This window comes from Lucilia cuprina, chromosome 6, assembly GCF_022045245.1.
Source record: "Lucilia cuprina isolate Lc7/37 chromosome 6, ASM2204524v1, whole genome shotgun sequence".
In the NCBI taxonomy this organism is placed as follows: Eukaryota; Metazoa; Arthropoda; class Insecta; order Diptera; family Calliphoridae; genus Lucilia; species Lucilia cuprina.
This window is the reverse complement of record NC_060954.1, coordinates 42,190,197-42,197,285: the sequence shown is the minus strand read 5'-3', so window position 1 is coordinate 42,197,285 and position 7,089 is coordinate 42,190,197.

Here is a 7,089-nt window from a genome sequence, read left to right as displayed (position 1 = left end):
TACTGTGGTATTACAGTACAACGGTTAATATTTCTTTCTGCTGCAGTTTATACTTATTTGTTTGTGTGCATGTTATTTGTGACATGTGTGCAGAAATACAAAATAAATAAAAACTGTTTTTTAAAACATATTTGGTGAAGGGTATATAAGATTCGACACAGCCGAATATAGAAATATTACTTGTTTTTTGGTACAATAGTTAACTAAACGTTAAACGAAATCTTTTAAAATTGATTTTGCTACTTAATAGTTAGCTAAACGAAATCTTTTAGAATTGATTTTGCTACTTAATATTTTTTTATTTACTAATTCTTCTTAGATCTCAGTTGAAAATCAAGACCAAATTTACACAAAAATAAAACACAATGTAAAATTGAAGGACCAAAAGAAAACCCAAAACAAAATACCCTCATTAAAAATACGACTTTCGAAAGTTTTTTTTTTTTTTTCATTTAATAATTCATATTTTTAGGTTTTCTATTCTTATGCCACATATATTTTTTGCTCAATGTCTTGTTACTCTTCTGTCCATATAACATTGTTCATCATAATTAGTTGGTTTAATTTAACATACAGCTCATCATAATCATCATCGTCAGTTTAAGTTACAGTTTTAGTTTCAATTTCACTTTTAGTCTCATTGTTTTCTTTTTTTTTTAATGAGGTGGTGGTGTTTGTTGTTTTTTCTTGAAGCCATTTTAGTTTTTTTGCTTTAAAAAGTACCTTTTTCCCCCTTAAAATATGAAGACCTTTTTTGTTGAGTTGTGAAGACAAATTGTCATCATGCTTTTAGTGATACTGACATTGAATAATTAATGGAAGGCGGACGATAATGGTCGGTTTTGCTTTTTAATTTTTAACTTAAATAAATCATAAATATTTTAAAGTAATGAGTCATGAGTCATTCGTGTGAATCTGCTCGTCCAGTTTCTCGAGTTTACTTTCCTTTTACAGCAAATATAAACATTACCGAGCATTCACGAGATTTTAGAGAAAAACTACACAGAGGGAAAACTAGTAGAATAGTACCGAAATTGATACTGTCCATTGTCAAAAGGGAGCTTACCACATTTTTCATTTTGACAACCACCGTTGTAATTTCGACAATTCCATCAATGCATTGTTGTCATTTCGATTACGCTTTGTGTCGCTTTGACAATGCATCGTTGCGACTTCAATAACAAATTGTTGTCATTTTGACAATGGAAAGTTCTGTTTGACACAAAGTGTTGCCATCTTGTTAAAACATTATTTTTTTTATTAAATTGATAACGTTGTGTTTTTATACCTTACACTACTTTAGTGGGGAGGGTATATTGGGTTTGTACTGATGTTTGTAACGCACAATAATATTTGTCCTATACCATAAGGTATACCAATCGGCTCTGGATCATTTTCTGAGTCGATTTAGCTATGTCCGTCTGTCCGTCTGTAATCTTTGTAATCAAACTACAGGTTTGCAGATAATTCAATAAAATTTGGTACATGATCTTATATTGCCCCAAGGACGAAGTTAAGATCGGTCCATTATTTCACATAGCCCCCATACAACTGAACCCACGAATAGGGCTTGTAAAGCTTGGAATCAAACTGTAGGTCTCAATTTTGAAGATAATTCAATGTAATTTGGCGTATGATCTTCTTCATAGACGAAGTCTATTAATCGGTCCATTATTTCACCTAGCCCCCATACAAGTGTACCCGCCGCATAAGGCTTTTAAGTTAATAATTATGTTTAATATACTTGTATATCGACAAAATGGTACCTAACCAAGTTCTATACCTCGATGACCCTCATGAACTCTATAATTATAGGGCCTCATTTAACCCTACCACAAAACAGCCACCTTCAAAATTCGACTTAAATGTCCACAATAAATGGCTTAAGTATATCTAAGACAATTACAACTCAACTTAAATGTTTTGTTATTAAAAACTAATTCACAGGTGTAGGGTATTATATGGTCGGTCTAGCCCGATTATAATTTGATACTTGTTAATATTTATGTTGCTGATTTATGAACTATCCGTACATATTTTGACAACGAATATTATTGAAAACTTATAGACACGTTGGTGTCAATTAAGTACCAGACGTGTATAATTTGAAAACGTCTTTATCATTCTGTGTGCATTAAAATTAATATAAATAATGTAAAATTTTTAGTTCTTTAAAAAAAACTTTAATGATTTTACATTATTAATACGATTTTATAAAATTAACACAAATTTCTAATGAAATTTAAGATTAATGACACAGCAAGCTTTTCATTTTTGAATTCTTTTAAATCCTTAATGTATGACTTAATGAATGAATGAATGTATGAATGAGTAAAAAATAAATGAATAAAAACTATAAATGACTATATATAATAGAAATGAAGACCTAAATACAAATATGTTTACTATTATTCATTTCACTCTAAGTACATTTGTACTTTGACAATAATATAAACTGTTCGAGTACTTATACATAAATGTACGTGCACATTATGTACATTAGGATGGTTCCATTTCTTTAAAACGTAACGTAAATGGGAAAACAAATTCTTTAGAAATTTTCAAAAGTTTCTGAAACGATCAGTAAACGTTTATCGATAAAGTGATAAATTAAAGTAAATTTCATATACTAAAGAACTTTAGCATTTTGGGAAATTTTCGATCACATTCGAGTCATTTAAGACTCTTCTGCAAGATAAAAATTATCACATATTCGCTCATTTTCTGATCATATATGAAATATTTGTCGGAAGAGACCCGTGCTCTTCTAAAAGGTTATTTTATATGCCACACTTCTTAGTCATTTTGGTATATATTTTGGATCATTTGAAAGTTGAAATAATAGTCGTTTTATCGTCATTTTTCAATCATAGTTTAGTAATTTTTGAGCCTTTATTGGGTCATTTTTAAGTGACCACAAAAATGTATACTTTCTGGCTCCCCAATAGGGGCATTTTACCTTGAAGATTATTCCTTAATCTTGGTGTTATTGCAAGTCTGTGGAAAAGAAGCGCAAACAGTGTCACAAATTTGCCGAAGATTATAAATATATCCTTGGACTTTGCTTGTAATGATTTGTCATAAGATAGAACAAGAACACCACATAATCTGCTACCATGGGAACCGGTTTTGGACTATGTTTTGTCTCGTTTGTCAAAAACGTACTAGACTTATTTAATGGATTAATGTTTCGATCTACCGATTATATCTCTTGCCATCGGCGTATGAGATACTCATAGGAGCGGAGGTGAGTCGTAAAAAAACTTACTCTGTGGATGAGAAATTAGGCCTTCAAGACAGGTGTTTAGCATTTGGAACTTGTTTAGCTCCTAGCTCCACTTGTAAAAATCTGAATATAATAGAATCGAATAGTTATGTAAACAGTTAGTTAGTTACTTAGCTAGTTAGTTAGTTAGTTAGTTAGTTAGTTATTTAGTTATTTAGTTAGTTAGTTAGTTAGTTAAATAGTTATTAGCTAGTTAGTTAGTTAGTTAGTTAGTTAGTTAGTTAGTTAGTTAGTTAGTTAGTTAGTTAGTTAGTTAGTTAGTTAGTTAGTTAGTTAGTTAGTTAGTTAGTTTGTTAGTTTGTTGGTTAGTTAGTTAGTTAGTTAGTTAGTTAGTTACTTAGTTAGTTAGTTGGTTAGTTAGTTAGTTAGTTAGTTAGTTAGTTAGTTAGTTAGTTAGTTATTAGTTAGTTAGTTAGTTAGTTAGTTAGTTAGTTAGTTAGTTAGTTAGTTAGTTAGTTAGTTAGTTAGTTAGTTAGTTAGTTAGTTAGTTAGTTAGTTAGTTGGTTGGTTAGTTAGTTAGTTAGCAACTTCGTTCTTTTTATTAATGTTATATACAGTCTTCAGGGAGAACTTTCTAATTAACCCTTTGACGTATACTAGACATCGGTGTCCCAAGATTTTTTCAATATTTCTCGATTTAGAGCTTAACTTTGAGTTCACAGCTGCAGTTAATAGTTCTTTCCAAAGAAAATCATGTTATTTTTTAGAATTTGGTGTCACTAAACGTAGCCGCTGATAAAGATTTGAATCGTACATGTATTTCGGAAAATAATTTCACCAATTTGAACGGCATTGCCACTATTTTAAATTCTTATTGCAAATTGAAAAAAGTTGCCACATAATATTGTGCTAATATTAAAATAGTGAAAACTACTATAAATGTGCATTTTCTGAAGAAAAAACTTATATAGAGACAGGTTTCTATATAACCGACTATTATGCAGAGATTTTTTAATATAATAAACGCTTATAAGGTCAATTTCTTATTCGCCGCCGCCGACCTAAAATGGTTGCGCCGCCGCCGCCGCCGATCATTTTGTATCGGCTTGTATCTCTGGTCACTACATGCTAAAAATGATAATGTCCTGCGATATTCTTCGAAAACACTTTTTCAATTTTTCATCATAAATGATCATTATACTTCAAAATAAAGTGTGTGGCGAGAGATATTTATAAAAAGTCCAGTGGTATGTTTTGTGCATGAAGGTGTTAAGGAATCCCCCTAATAACTTAATACAATTCTCCTTATTTTATACATTTACCTTTTATATTTAACCATAAGTTTGCCTTTTTCTTGTTGTTGTTTCTGTCTAAAGTTTTCCCATCCACAACATTTAAACGGATCAAAAAAAAAAAAATCAACAAATGGGGGTTAAATATTTGTTGACATGACTTCTACTCAGTCATGTCAGCCTTAAAATACTTATTGTCACAATTACACGTTTTCATTAAATTACAAACAAATATAATATGTTTTTTTCTTTTTTTTATCTCTTACAATAAATTTACAGAAACGCAAACATAACCCATAGGATTTTACTTTTAAAAATATATTTAATACATAACTACGTCAGTTTAAAGGTTTTGCTGAAAACTCATTTAGGATTATGTTTGTTAAAAACAAATTATGCCAATTTTATTTAAACCCCTTTAACTCTACGTCTCTTAGATTATCCATCATGTTTTCAACTATTTATGATCACCTCTGAACTAAAAATTTTATAGTTTTTTTTTTCAATTTACATGTAAAATAATAAGCAAAAACTCAACATGTTTCACTCATTTATTTCTCTATATTGTTTGTCATTTGTATGCTTTGTATGTATTTTCACTAAATAAAGATGCTTAATTAAGAAGATTATTCGTATACAACTAACCTCTACCTCACACCCTGCTATACTCCCACAAACACATATTCTACATATTTAACGATTACACACCTAAATGTCTTTATAATAATGTGACCTTTTTGAAAGATTAAATTCGATAAAAAATAAAAAAGAAAACAGCAAACACATACTGTGTCTATGAAAATTCTGTTTCATATTAAAATGTCATTAAAATAGAACCAATACCGTTTCCTTTTAAGGAAAGGGACAGTCGATAGAAAACGTATTAATAAAATAGTTATAAAGTTTTGAGCTGCAAAGTCATGTTGTATGTTGTTGTTTAATTTTTTTTTCGGTTTTAGATAAGGAATTTAAATTTAGATTGTGGAGTAAATTTAAAGGCAGGAATGAAAGTGTGTGACTATAGTCACACACTTCTAGTATATAGTCTAGTCAATAGTCTAGTCAATAGTCTAGTCTATAGTCTAGTCTATAGTCTAGTCTATAGTCTAGTCTATAGTCTAGTCTATAGTCTAGCCTATAGTCTAGTCTATAGTCTAGTCTATAGTCTAGTCTATAGTCTAGTCTATAGTCTAGTCTATAGTCTAGTCTATAGTCTAGTCTATAATCTAGCCTATAGTCTAGCCTATAGTCTAGTCTATAGTCTAGTCTAGTCTAGGCTATAATCTAGTCTATAGTCTAGTCTATAGTGTAGTTTATAGTCAAGTCTATAGTGTAGTTTATAGTCTAGTTTATAGTCTAGTCTATAGTCTAGTCTATAGTCTAGTCTATAGTCTAGTCTATAGTCTAGTCTATAGTCTAGTCTAGAGTCTAGTCTATAGTCTAGTCTATAGTCTAGTCTATAGTCTAGTCTATAGTTTAGTCTATAGTCTAGTCTATATTCAAGTTTACAGTCTAGTCTATAGTATAGTATATATTGTCTAGTTTAGAGTCTAATCAATTCTATAGTCTTGTCTATAGTATAGTCTACAATATATGTTATAGTCTACAGTTTAGTATATAACCTAGTCTATAGTCAAGTTTAAGGTCAGGTCTATAGTCTATTTAACCGTCGGGGGCTGTGTGGGGATCAATGTCTGTGTAGACGCTGGAGTCAGTATAGACTATAGTCTATACCTGCTGAAGTTACCGGCCTGAATACAGGTTTAACTTATCCTCGTCCACAAAAACACAAACAAACCCCCAGTAATTATCTCTTTAACATTTAATGATTATCAGACATTATCTGACACAAACATTAAAAAACACAACTGTGAACATGCAATCAGTAAGATTGAAATTGATTTGAGACTGCAAATATGGATAGCTTGAGGGTAGGTCGTTGATTTTATTGTCTCTCCTCTTTGAGTGAGTTTATTCTTTTCGTTATTAGTTTTGTATTTTTTGTTCATTAACAAGCGTTGCGGTGACTAGGTCATCATGCACACAGTATAAATAAATAAAATGTTTTAGAAAATTAAAGTTTTTCTCTTGATTTTAGGGATATTTTTGGTTTAGTTTTTAGTTAAATTTTATGGCACCCGTTTAAACATAAGGTATGTTTCCTGCAAAATGTAAATTTTGTAAAAAAAAATATTTATAAATATAAACAATACAAACTTAATGACAAAAATTCAATATGTTTGTGTAAAAATCATTTTTTTTGTTTTTAATCAAACACAACAGACTTGCACAAACGTAAAATACTGGTAAGTTTGCAAGTCTATAGACTATACTATAGACTAGACTATAGACTAGACTATAGACTAGACTATAAACTAGACTATAAACTAGACTATAGACTATACTATAGACTAGACTATAGACAAGACTATAGACTAGACTATAGACTAGACTATAGACTAAACTATAGACTAAACTATAGACTAGACTATAGACTATACTATAGACTAGACTATAGACTAGACTATAGACTAGACTATAGACTAGACTATAGACTAGACTATAGACTAG